We start from the raw sequence: 14,448 nt of genomic DNA, 5'->3' as shown, positions 1-14,448 counted from the left end.
GTGTTACTACTATAGGATTTGAAAATTCCGTCTGGTTCCTGAATATATTTATATGCATATGGCTTTTGAATCCGGAGCTGTGCCATTTTATGTTGTTGTGGGAAGCAAGTACAAGTGTTTTCAAGCTGTATCATCATGTCAAATATTAGAAAGGAAAAAAAGTGGGGACCTGGAACTATTAGCCATAATGTACTAGTATGCACAGAATAGTACAATTGGCAGAATTATCTGCCAAACCGATCCCCTCCAGCCCTTCACTTCTTCCTTGCTGGCACTTCATTCTTTATCTGGATTTTCGAGTCTTTGGCCGCTTGAATAGCCAGGGCTTATATAACTGCAGCGGATGCAAATTACTTCATATCTGTCTGTGTACTAAGATGCACATATGCGGCTTGGTGTACAGAAACAAAAGTAGCATGAAGCTTTTATGGCAGAAGAGACTTATGCAGTCATAGAAAACCTGCTGATGGGCAGTTTTCTTTCTTTTTTTACAACTTTACTTCCACTTTAAAGATCTATTGTGATAAAAAGGTGTGTGATTTTAGGTTTCAAAGTCTTTATAAATATTAATTTTCAGCATTGAATAAAAATAGAATAAAAAAGAGCTTTTTGACACTGGGTTACAATGCAGGCTATGCCACAATGGGGATTTGAGGCCAGGCTATGAGTTGCCGAAGAAAGCTGACCTACTCTTGAGTGGTGGCAACCTCAGCAGTGCCGATAAACTATCTAATCGAGAGACCTTTCTATTTCCTACGTGAAAGTTAAGCAAGAACTATTACTAACCTGCAAAAGTTATTACAAATTCCAGGGACTCTGACATTTCTAGGCAGAATTATAAAGTATATGGTATGATAAAGGTTGCTTCCAACCAACCAAACATGGAGAGCTTCTTCAGTTCTAGTTATTAAATAATAATATTTTTCTTCTAAAAAAAAAAGTGCTGTTACCTTTATATTTTAGCTTTATTTAGCTGTCACATGACTGCAGAACTGCCCTTTGGTTTCCTTTTTTTAAATACATTCCTTGTCTCCCTACTTTGTGTTCTCCATGGCTATCTCTGTTGGGATTAAAAGCAGCTTTTGCCGAATGCAGTCTGTGATTGCTTACTGCTATAATTTTACCACAGCCTCCGGTACTCAAGTCAAACAGGGTATGGGCCTGTCAGCCAGACTGACTACACAACTACAGGCACGCATATGTAGGACAGGGTCAGCAGAAGGAACCACAGCCACACACAATCTTTTATATAGGATTTCGTGCCGGAGCTCTCTCAGACACGTCCGCTCACATGAGTCTCCAGGCCACGCCCCCATCTTTTATATTTTTATATTCTATTATACTTACCTTTCCTGTGGCCCTCATCTTTTATCTTCACTCCACTGAAGAGCATTACACAGCCACCATAAGACTCTACAGCATCTGACACTTTTGGAACTGTCAAATGCTGGCAAGAATATTAACGGAGGCTGTGTAAAGTGCTTCAGTGGAGTGAAGACAGGAGATGTGGGCCACTGGAAAGGTAAGTATAATGGAATACTACAAATATTTTTTTTTGGCAATGACAGCGTTGCTTTAAATGCGTTGACAGAAAGCTTTGCAAATGCTTCAGAAAAGCTGGCTGTACACACTGTTCTTATACAAGCCAATCCCCTCATGTAAAATGCCTTAGAATTAAATGATCTCGCTCATAAATGTCTCTACAGCACATGCACAGATTTCCAGCATACCTCCAGAACCTGCAGAGAGAGCCATTGCACTCACTTCAATGTCACTATTGCATCCTTATATGATATCTAACAGGAGGTCATAACCCAAACTAAGCTTTCTATACACAAGGGATTCTGTTGTTACGCATTTAGTCTCCAGCCCTGACTGCTAGATCAAAACTCACTCCGCACTGCTGCCTTCCTCTAAACCATTCAAACAGTACCAAGACAGCAAGATTCCATATTTTTCCATATTTTTAAACAGCATAGGGAAAGGGACATTATCCTTTGTGTGACCTCCTAACTTAAAACCAGTAAGAAATAATAATAGAAAAAGGATTTTATACTTCCCTCTAAAAATAGTAATGGAAGACTCCGAGTGATATTAAACACTTCATTTTTTTTTTTAATCCAAATAGTAGAAACATGTTTACTTAATTCATTTTATTGTTTTAAATTGCACCATTTCATTTATTTGTTTTACATGTTTTAGACCACCGCCCTCCCCTCCTATTTATTGGTGTCTCATTTGGCTAGCAGGCTGAAAAGGAGACACCCGTGCATGCGCACATCCAGCTGGGAACTAAGATGAGCTATGTGCATCCACTGACACACACACAGCACTTAGCAAGCCATGTCCATGCTCCTGCCTCCTCCTTCCTCACAGCAGTTTGACAGGCAGCTGCATCAGTCTATCTCTGCTCTGTCCTCTGCGCCCTTGGGATCCCTCCTCTACAACCCAGAACTTCAGGGAACCAGCACAGATATCTTGGAGCCAGTGGCGGTGGACACAGACCAAGGGTAAGTGTTTGAAGGTGAAGGACATGCAAAGGTACTGGAGTGTTTTTTACCTAAAATTAAGAATGCATTAAGGTAAAAAAACACATAGCGTTTAGTACTACATTCAGTGCTAATCTGATCTGATAAGCAGAGACCTTTAAATAACAATATATAGGTTTATAAAACCTGTAAATCAGAATTTTACTCCTCAGGGAAAAAGAAGATATTTATGATTATCTGATAGTTGTAGGGCTGCCTTGAGTCTCTACTTGAAAATCTTTTCCCCCAAGGAAGAATTATTGAAAGCCACACAACAGATCTGACAGCAACGTAATGTTTTTGCAGATGTCGTTAACTTTCATAGCGCAACAAATATTCAATAAAATTCAAATATATCATTTCCAGCACAGCTGCTGGAGGCACATATCACAGTTCTGCCTAAACAGAGTAAGGATCAATTGCTCTGCCTTAGATATAGGCCAATATCATTACTCAAAGAAGACATTAAGGTATATGCAAAATTGCTCACAAACTGTCAGGTATAATCCATCCTTAACAGGTTCAGGCTGTTCCTGGTAGGGAATCAAAGGATAATACTACACACATGAAGTTATCAATCTTATACAGAGCTTCTAGCAATGGTGGAACCAAAGTTAATTTATCGTCAGCTCATGAAAAAGCGGTTAAAGAGGGTTCTCTATTTGTCACTGGATAAAGCAAACACTTCTAATAAAAATCCCAGAGCAACACTGCTGTTCATTTGCCAGGCTACTCATCAGTAGAGCCTTCCTCTTCATTTCTTTCATTGGTACATTTGGCAAGCTAGCTCTTAGTATTTTGAAATCCACTCAAAACGGGTACATTTTTAGGAGATGTCACCCACTCCTCTCTCGTAGGGACTCTGCATTTCTCCTAGTAGCTTCTAGATATGCCCTCCACACCGATAGAATCTGCTACTGCTGAAGGTGGGTGACTAAACTCACCTGCATCTATTAAAAACTGAAATATCCATTTTATGTGGACTGGCCATATTAATGCATTACCAAACATAAAAAAAATATGCAAGCCCTGAAGAATCCCCTCAATTGCTTCAAAATAGGGAACTGAAGTGGTTCCATTGTCAACTTGCAAGAAGCTGTCATCCTTATTGCTTTACTACTTTGTCATTTTCCTCAAGTAACACAAAAGTTCAGGTGTCCTGACTTCAGTGGCTTCATTTTTTTCTGGAACAGTGACTCACTAAGGAGTGCCGAGAAACACAGATCTCCACACATAGCATGAATGAGCCCTAGAACTCTTGCTTGTGGCACAGTGATTAAATAATATTTTGTGGGTGTGAGATGGTTTCTTTGTATGTCATTGTTGTTGTGGGCAGTTACTTTTTACAAAGCAAAGCACTGCTTTACCTTGTTTACCTGTTTTTCTTTTTTTTCAAACATTATTAAAATGTAACAAAGTGACATGCATTCTATGCACCCCATTGCACTGCATCAGAGCTACATTTTTTGCAGAGACAGACAAAGACTTAAGGTAACTCTCGCTTTTGGCACAGTAATTAAAATATATTATGTGGGTACAAGCACTGTGCCATATGTTACCATATACACAGCAAGTAAACTCATGTTATTAGCCTCTTCCACTGTTAGAGTAATTTTGCCACACCCAAAATTCACCATGGCGCACTGCACCCACACTGCCTTCACTGGGTCCCCAAGACTGAACCATCCAGAAAAAAATTATCTATGTCCTGTGCTCCAGGAAGGCAAATTGTTTTTACAGCTCACTGTGAAGTAGGTCTCCTGCGGTATCTGAATACAGCTTAGTGTTGGTCAACAATACTTTGGTTACAGCAAAGGACTCTGCAAAACACAGACCTAGGCTATGCTGCAGGAAAATGGGTAATCCTCGATAAAGATAACCGATCATGCTGGAAATTTTTCACAGGCCACAGGTACAAATACAAAACTGAAGTTATACTTTAAAGTTAATTGAATGCACTGCAGAAACTGTTCAATTACGGTGTCTTAGCACAGAGTGAACTGTTTTTTAACTACTATATGCACTCTATTACACACCAATAAAATTGTAAGTTATTTTTCTCTTGTAATTGTGTACTCTCTATAATTTTTGTTACATAAAAATACCATGGTGACTGAAGCTTTGAAATATGTTTTATTTGAACGGACAATAAAAATTGATTTCTATGGCCATTCATATGGAAATTATTCAGTCCATGGAAAATGTTTTTAGATCATTTATCTAGTTTTGTTACCTAGTAGTTTTAGTAGGGTTCTTCCCTAAATCCTTATCAACATACTGTATACTGTATAAGTAAACACCAGCTAGTCCTTTTTTATTCTTCAGTCCTATTCCTTCCATTCTGCTACTGTATGTTACTACATTCATCTATGGTGCACTCATGGAGCGTGGTCAATAGACAGAAGAGAAACTGACATGTACACAGGATATTGGTAAACAAAATCACAAAAGGCACAAAATCAAGAAACAAAGTCTAAGTTACAGACAAGAACATGATAAAGACATAGGTTTGATTGACAGTCTGGAACAGAAACAAGGAAACAGCATGCCATGTGTGCTGACAGAGAGAGCAGGCAGAGACAGCGACAATAACTAAAGATGGGCTCGATGCACACGCACTCTCTGTAAATAAGAAGGGCAGATTTTATTGGGAAGTAGCTGTGCTATTTATCAGCTGAATTATTGCAAAACTGCACATTTTACAAAATATTTCTCACTTTACTACACAGAGGAAGATGCTCCCCAAAATATAGTTGTTAATGCAACCAATTAGGTTTCTCCTTTCATTTTATAAAGAAATTACAACTGAGCTCCATGCAGATATAAAAGGATCATATAAATACAGTTCTGTAATCATTGCATTTATTTTTGAAATGCAAACAGTGCTTATACCTAAATTTGACTCTTGCAGTCGACTGTACAGTCTGTGCAGCAGAGCTCACAGATGGGGCGTATAAAGCAACAGATAAGATTAGAGAGCAGAGCGACAAAGAGATGAGCTCATCAGTGTGCTGCTTCTTTTTTCACTGTCTAGTCACTAGTTACATAGTAAAAAGAAAAGTGTTTTTGTGCGTAAAACTGTAGTCAAAAGTTGGGGATAAGATCTATAAGTGAAACTGCTGCAGAGAAAGATCAGTTACCCTCCCCTGATAGGCAAGGCTGTGCTGTGTGTCTGGACTGGATGGCTAGAAATACAAATCCGTTGCATGGTAAAACAGTTTTAATACACTGTATGTATTTCATCTATGTATGTAGCAATTTGTCAGCTTTGAACAATCATCATAACTGGTTGCAATAGACAGCAACTCCAATGTTTGGTTTATTTTTCCAGGAGCTCTTCACAGTGCCCATTACCAGCCTCCAAGGATGGCCTGCTCCTCTTTGTTTGCCCCAAATGACTAAAACTCGCAAACAAAGGCTTCTATGATTAACTCAACCATATGAAGACGCATATTCTAAAGTGAAATGCGTCACAGGGAGGGGCTTGGCAAGAAGAAACCAATCTGTCACCTCAGTTATTCAATGGATGAAATTCAATAGATGCTGGGTTTTTTTTACCCATTGTACATGTATTTCTTCCATACTTCTGTGGAAGTCATAAATGAACCTGCATATTTTCATCCTGATTGCATACCTGGCAATAATGCTTTCTCCTTAGTAATAAAGGTAACATGCTATTTTTATCATGTATTTTAATTTACTACTATAACCTTTTTCTAGATGGTGTCTCTGCTCCTTTGCCAATGCATGTCTATCTACTGGACTTGCCATATTGTGATTATAGGAGCCCATAAAGGTATTTTCTGTATACAGCTTGTCTGAGAAGCAGGTAAAAAGTACAATCCATGGGAAAAAGCTGCAACAAGGTGTCAACTATGGAGATTTAGTCCTGTCTGGCAGGTGAAGAACTGACAAAGGCAACTATGCTTAGAAAAAATGATGTGATATGGTAATGACTTTCAGCCAGTATTCGCTTAAATGGGAGAAATGGAACCTAGAGATAAAAGTAAAATATGCCAATGAAAATGTGTGCAGCAAGTCATTTCACTAAATCTATTCTAAGACTGTCAGATTTAAGTGCCTGTGCAAACAGGTGCTATTTCCACAAGATTTCTTTTTTTACTTTGCATCAAGTCCGGATTCAAAAGTTTTCAAATACTAAAACTTATCTTAAGGAACAATCCACTCTCTAATTATCCATGTGCAGAGCACTAACAAAATATGTTTAGGAAAATAGGCAAGTATGTAACTAGCCTTTCTCTATGAGTCCCAGGATTCTACTGTTCTTAAATATGCATATGGGAGGATTGCAATCAGAGAGATTACATAGATTCCTTATTACTCATTATGAAATTGCATGTTTCCAACTTTCAATTAAACCCCAGAAATAGAGTCTATTTGTTTAGCAGGGAATAAATGCAGTCATTATAGGATGATGTAAATGTACTTGATTATCTTTTGAGACCTTATAACTGCAAATGTTTGTCTGCACTTTTCTAAACTGCATCCACCTGAGCACAGAACTAGCTGTACACATTAAAACAGTGTATAAGCATCGACCTGTTAAACTGAACATCCTTGAAAATCTGCCTGGAAGAATGGGCCAGCATGACTCCTGAGCAGTGTGTTAATCTGCTACACACCTACCCTGCAGGATTTAAAACTGTCCCTGCTGCAATAGGTGGGTGGCTCTCCAAAACATGAAACTACAATAATTGAATAATTATGCAAATAGTATGTTTCAAGTGATTTTTCTTTAAATTATTTTCTAACATAAAACATGTTTTACAAAACAAAAATACAAAAACGTGGGCCCCATTGCTTTAAGATAAACACATCAAAGAACATTATATTTCTTTGTATGAATGTATGTTTGGTATTAAAGTGGAAATGTAAAAAAAAAAGTGCAGCACAGTGTACAATCCCAGCATCTGGCTGAAGCCAGGATTAATTAACTCCTGTGTGCATACATGGGGGGTACGTTATCCGAGGCCAGCCAATTAATATGCCTGAAGATGCCAGACCTGGAAGAAGACCAGACAAGATATTAGCAATGGAGCACAGATAGAGATGGCACCCATCACAGCACTGGGACATTATGACAAAAACCTTGAGCAACAACAGTTGAGTTTAAGTTAAACAAAAACTAGTCAAGGTAGATAAGGTCTGCACTTGAAATGTTGTAAGCCTCATTTAACTTCCCATTCTGCAGCATTAAGACAATCCATCATTTTCCTTCTATAATATGGGGTTTAAATGTGTGGCCACCTAGTAGTCATCTTCATTTCATTTAACCATTCAAGTACAGGCAGGTATAAAGTGCGGACACCTCACTCTGGTACAGGTGAATGCCGGCCATTCAGAATGCACACAACTATGTCACTTCTGTGAATTGTGGGTGCTTGCCCACTCCCTTCCAGTCCTGGACATTTCTATTGGCACACCACTATGTCAGGCGTACCAGGGAGCTAGAAGCGGGGTAAGGAACCCACTGGCAGTAAGCAGCTGTCCAGAAACGAAGTACAAGTTTAGGGATAATCCAAGAGGGTAGTTGAAGTCCAGTCCGGGTCGAGGCAGGCAGTGAAGTTTCAAAGGCGAAAGACAGTCCAAGGTTCAGCAATCGGGAAGTACAGCAAAGGGGCAACAGGCAACAAGAGGATCAACAGGGAGGCTAGGTGTTCACACCATAAGGTGGAATAACTCAGCAACAAGCCAGAGCTCAGGCCAGGTTTTTTATAAGACCACCCCCCTGGTCACCGAGGCAACCAGGAGGCCTCCCTCCCCGGGAACCAATGGCAGGTGAGAGAGATGGAAGGTGTGCACTGGGAACCTCCCCCAGCAAGGCTCACACCTGATAGCCTGATGGCACAGGACTTGTGCATGCGCACCCGCAACCCGGGCACCAGGAGTTCTACCAAGCTGAAGGGGAACCCGTGCCCTGCGCCGTGCCTGTGGTCCCCGAGCAGAGGTAACACCCCCTGCTTCCTGACACACTATGATGGACTTGCTCCTTGGCCAATAGAAATGCATGGGATGGGGGTAGGAGCAGGAAAACTCCATCATTACAAGGAAGTTCTAGAGCTTTGCCTATTTAGAATGGCATGCATTCAGCTGTAGCCAAGGTGATTGAAAGCTGCTGCAGGTATATGGTATATGCTTGCAGCTTTCTTTTTTCCACAGAGGCACTTAACCTTACCTAGACACTCCAAAGGAATTGCAGAGATCCATAACTGAGTTGGGAGGAATCGTCACAGGATAGCTGTAACCCAGACTCACTACAACGCTGTATAGAATAGTGATGAGAAAATAATTCACTTCAAATCCTGTTTGGAGTTGCCATAAAGCAGGTGGGAGACACCTTAAACATGGTAAAAGGTTATGCGATCTGATGAGAGCACAATATTTATCAGACTGGTGCAAAACTCTTTGAATAATAGGAAACCAAACATTAGATTATCATGTCTATAGTGAAATAAGATAGTGTTGTAGGGATGCTGTTCATCAACAAGTACTCAGAAACTGGCCAGGACTAAGTTGCCAAATACAGGGTCATTCTATAGGAAAACCTGTAAAAGTCTGTAAGAGACTTGATATTGAGACGAATTGTCAGCTATCAGCAGCACAATAACCCTAAACATACAGCCACAGCTACAGTGAACCTGAATGTGTTAGAATGGTTCAGTCAACACCCACACCTCAAACCCTTTAAGAATCTATGAAAATTCATAAACATTCTTTTTGATCAATAATCTCTATTAAACCTGGCATAACTAAAGCACTTTTGCCAAGAAGAATGGACAAAAATTGTAGGCTCCAGATGCAGAACTGGTAGAGATTCAATCCAAAACACTTGAAGGTTTAATTACATCCTAAGGTGGTTCTGCCAAGTATTAACTGGAGGTGGCATTTCATTAAAAATGCAACAAACAAATGCCTGTTTATTTGTTAGTTACACTGAAAATATTTTGCATCTTTAAATTGGTAAATATATTGTATACCTCAAGTGGTAAAAATCTGAATTAAATCCACATTAATCTTAGGCTGTAGCACTAAAAATTGTGGAAAATAACAAATAAATGCTAAGTATTGTATATATTTATATATACCCATTGGCCACACTTTATTAAGTACTTAGGTGTGGCTTTTCATTAACATAAATAGTCAAAAGTAAACCATGTGGTTGCAATTAAATACTATAGACATGCTGCTATAGCAAAACAGCTCCATTGTTGTTTATAATTAGAACTGGGAAGATCAAGACCTGATCTTGGCAACTATGACCTTGCAATGACAGTTGGAGCCAGATACTGTGGTTAGAGCATCTCATAAATTGCTAAACTCCTGGAATCTTAAAGAACTAAAGTCTTCAGAGTTTACAGACTACAATATAAAACACAAAAATATCTAATTGGATTCAGTTCTTTTAGGTAGAGACGTATGTAAACCTTTCCTAAGAGAAATAAAGGGGCTGCCATTTGCTTGGCTGAAATGCTGTCCATCTGGCTTCAGGACTTTCTTATTTTCTGATCCAGAACAAGCATGCTGATTGGGAATGCTTTTTCTGGGCTAGTGACTTATAGCATTGAAGTCAGAGTGTTGGCATGCCAGCCAGACAACTAGGGTTGTCCAATAACAATGGTGTGCAGAGGGGCAACAATACTGTAAATACTACATGAAGATTGGAAGACACTGTATAGTCTGGCAAATCTCAACCTCTCCTGTAACATACAGATGGTTGAGTCAGCATTTAGTGTACACAACACAAATCCATTCAGTTCAGGTGTAACTGAATATTTGCAGCATTAAAGGGTCAGTTCACCCAAAACCATTATTTAAGTTTTTGATAGTTACTAAATAGTTACTATAGTAACTAAAGAGTTAAAGAGTTTTACCAGACAGAAGGTAAAAGAAAGTGTCCAAAAACGACACATACAGTTTTTTTTTCAGTAGGGTAGGGAGAGGTAAGAACTCCTGGAAGCTTTTTATTGCTATTTGTGTCCCTGTTTTCCCTTACGCCCTCTCTGGTGAAACTATCATCACTTGACAGTAAGTAGGAGCTCCAAGTAGCAAAAAAAATTCAACAAACGTTCTAACTCTTCCACACTCTATCCAAAACTAAAAAAAAATCAAAAACTATAAACAAGAAGAAATGTTTTGGCTGAATATACACTTTGGATTCCCTCTTGTTATAGCTCTTGGTAATTTTATTGATGTCTTATCTGCACATTAGTTCCTTGGTCTGGAACCCTGGTGCAGCCATTGTGAGAGTGTCCTACTCTTGCTGTTGTAGTGCTATTTTATATTATGGAGAATGAAACAAGAAGTTCCAGAACACACTAAACCAACAACCAAAACTCCCAAGAATAAAGATGGTAATCACAGCAGGGAGAACTTACCGTAGGAGTGTCCAAGACATATACAAACCAGTCAACCTGCAGCTAGTCATGTAATGACATTATTAATATGTTTAGTTTATTTGACAGCCATATTGGGAAGTTAAATGAGTGACACTGTCAAAAGTTTGTTGCTACACGAGTAAAATTTGTCACAAAAATACACTGTACTGTCACTAAAAGACAAAATATATAAACGTTCATGACAATGAGAAGTACTGTGACAAGTGGTGAAGACTCTGAGCAGCCTTCACCACTTGAGCAATGTGCAATGCCTGAGCAATGTGTTTAGCAAAATACAGTATGTATCCAGAACCTCTTGATCATGTGCTTCTTTAAATCCTTAAAATAAACTGGTGCCTGATGGTACAAGCCTTCTTGATTGGCTGTGTCATAGAGCAGGAAGGACATGGAAGAATGGAAAAGCTCCAAATGGCAGGAAACCCCCCCCCCCCCCCAAAAAAAAAAACACTTGACAGAAGTAATGGTAGTGTGGAAAATGAGTGAGTCCCCCTTGCCATTCTCCTGACTATCACTAATTCTGTAAACATTTGGTGGTTCATAGCAGGTTGGACATTTTCACTTTGTACAAAATAAAAGAGTTGAACCAGAACATTTTGTAATTATTGGTCTATGCTTCTTTCAAACACATAGAATGCCAGACTTTGTTTTTGTAGTTTAGATAACAAACACATACAGTAAATCATAGTAGTTTACTAGTGTACATTAGAAAGAAAACAACTTTTGCTTCACTTTATAATACCACTGATGTTAACAATCCAACAAATCTTTGAAAATAAACACATCCAGCCACAGACCAAATAATATTTATTACCAAAAAAGCATAAATATATTTTTTAAGGAATTTACAATTAATTTATAAAATGCCCAAAACGACAAACTGACTCTTCAAAAGAAAAAAAAAAGCAAGCATTGTTAGAAAAAAAGAAGCATGTTCTGCAGTGGTCATATACCATTATGTAGTATCTAAAATGGACAGCATATGTCATTTTTTTTCTTTTATTGTCGTCTTGAGGTCTATTGAAGTGACAGTACATTAAGCTTGTCCTGCAGGGTCTCTTCATCATCTGATTCACTTTCTCCTGCGCTTCTTTCCAGAGTATGCACTGGTGATCTGACAAGGAGCAGTCAAAATAGATCAAATAAAGCACCATCTCAAATAACAGAGGCCATGCTGTTCTCTTAAATGTGACTGTGGCTAAAAAGTGACCAACCTATCACATCTTTTCATGGCTATACATAAAGCTGTACATAGAATTGTAGTCTTACATCTGCCAATGCGTTCACTAGGTATTTGATCTCCCTTGTGCCAGTGTCAGAAACTGACTTGGATTTCCATTACACTCAAAACAAACTGTTATTAGGAACCAGAAGTCAGTCTTTTTGTTTAATTAGTGTTTGTATTTCCACTACTGTATATATGAACACAGTAATTAAGTACTCCATTTCCAAATCCTCAACCACTAGTCGTGCTATCAGCATACTATCTGCCATTAATATATGTGGTAGACAGTTTTTCCTACTTACACAAACTCTTGTCATAAACTAAACTCACAGGGATTGATGTAAACTTGGATTGATTTATGTAACATAGAGAACAATTGGAACTCTTGCCCATAGCAAACAATATTATTATTTTCTCATTGTCTTGGACAATAAAATATAGTATCTTATTAATTCATGTGGGCAATGGCTCGACTTTCTAACTTTTTATAAGTCAGCCTCACGGATTGAAGGATCCTCGAAACTGGTGTCAACACCATTGTTTTGCCAATAGTTAAAGCAGAACAAAAATTGTGACTAAAGTGCTGATGTTGGGACAGAAACAAACTAAAACTGGCACATGGATAACATGCACAACAACTAATACAAGGGCTACATTATTGAAGCTGCACTTCTAAGGACACCTAAAGCTGCCTTTATCCAGTTCAGTGTCAGCATCTTGGTGATGCTACTTTTCAGTACAGGATAGGTAAAATATGCTACCGAAGGGGGTAGTTAAGTGTTAAAGTTTAGTTTAGAGATGAGGTTAGGTTAGTATTAGGATCAGGGATTAATGGGTTAAGTTTAACCATTAGGATTAGTTAACTGTTGGGGTGAGATTAATAGATAACGGTTATTAAGTGTTAGGGTTAAAGTGAGGTTTAGGGCCATGTTTCCATGGTAAGAGTTTAATTAAGTGTTACGTTTTAAAAGGGAGTTTAAAAATTAAAAGTTCACTTTACAAGATGATTAAAATGTATCTCCATTAAAAAGTTACAAAACGACAACTCACCTTCTCCATGCTCCAGCGATGCCCTCAGAATCCTTCTTTACATTCAGCAGCTAGTCCCTTTCTAAGTTGAATGATTGCCAGAAAGCTGGGAAATGCCACTAATGATTTTCTTCTAGCCAAGGGATTACATAAGCAGCAAATATAGTTAATCTTCTTGAATGCAGGAATAATACCTGAAGCAGGAACTATGTTTAATGATTCTTATCCTACATACTGACCTCTTCATGGATGTGCTATCTTCTGAATTGTTTAAACTTCTTCCATGTCTAGGAAGTTGTAATTGTTCATTACTAATTTTCATATCATCTAGAACAGAAACATAGAAAACTTACAATAGAAAAACAAGTGGTCCTTTAAATCGTCCTTTTTCTAAAACATTTTGTGTATTCCAAGCAAGATTAAATTCACTTACTATCGACTGACTCTCTACTTCTTCATGAAGTATGTTGCAAGCATCCACTACTCTTTTGGTAAAATAATACTTTCTAAGGTTTGAGGTCATGCTTCAGTGTTATTAATTTCAGGTTCATAATGAAAATACTGCCTTACTGAGTCTTATGTGCACCCTTAAAATGTATGTAAAGATAAAACCCTGTTTCTTTCTTAGGGGGTTATTCACTAAAGAGCCGAAGGATCCAGCCGTAGCTTCGGCTGATCCTTTGGCTCTCTTCGGCTGCCTCTGCCCTTCGGTTCAGTCGAACCGAAGGGCTGCTGTACGGCCTATTCGAATTAGCCTGTACAGCGGCCGAGCAGCTCAGCCGAAGGACCAGCTGTTCTCCCCCGCAAATGACAGCTGGGCAGAGCCAGCCATCTTCTCACGGCTCGCATTGTCCAGTTGTAATGACAGATCAGCATCCCAAAAATGACCTGGAGACGCTGATCTGTCATTAAACAATAACAACTGGGCGGAGCTGGCCGTGATGTCATGACATCACGGCCAGCTCCGCCCAGTTGTTATTCATTGGCCAGGACCTGCTAGAAGACTCCGACAGGTGCCAGCCAATAGGAAACAGTTGGGTGGCAAGCTATTTTAAGGAAGAAAAACAAAAAAGAAAAACAATTGGGCGGAGCTAGCTGTCACTGAAATCAGCCGTACAGAGCCGGAGTGAATAGTCGAATTTCGTTCGGTTCTGTTCACTGCGGCTCAGTTATTCACTAGGCTGCCTTCGACAGATTTGTGAATAACCTTGTAAATTTTAGGGGAAGGGCAAGAGCTGAGAGAACATCTTTT

This window comes from Nanorana parkeri, unplaced genomic scaffold (assembly GCF_000935625.1).
Source record: "Nanorana parkeri isolate BGI_ZX_2015 unplaced genomic scaffold, ASM93562v1 scaffold354, whole genome shotgun sequence".
Classification (NCBI taxonomy): Eukaryota; Metazoa; Chordata; class Amphibia; order Anura; family Dicroglossidae; genus Nanorana; species Nanorana parkeri.
The sequence above is the reverse complement of the archived record's forward strand: the minus strand, read 5'-3'. Positions refer to the sequence as shown.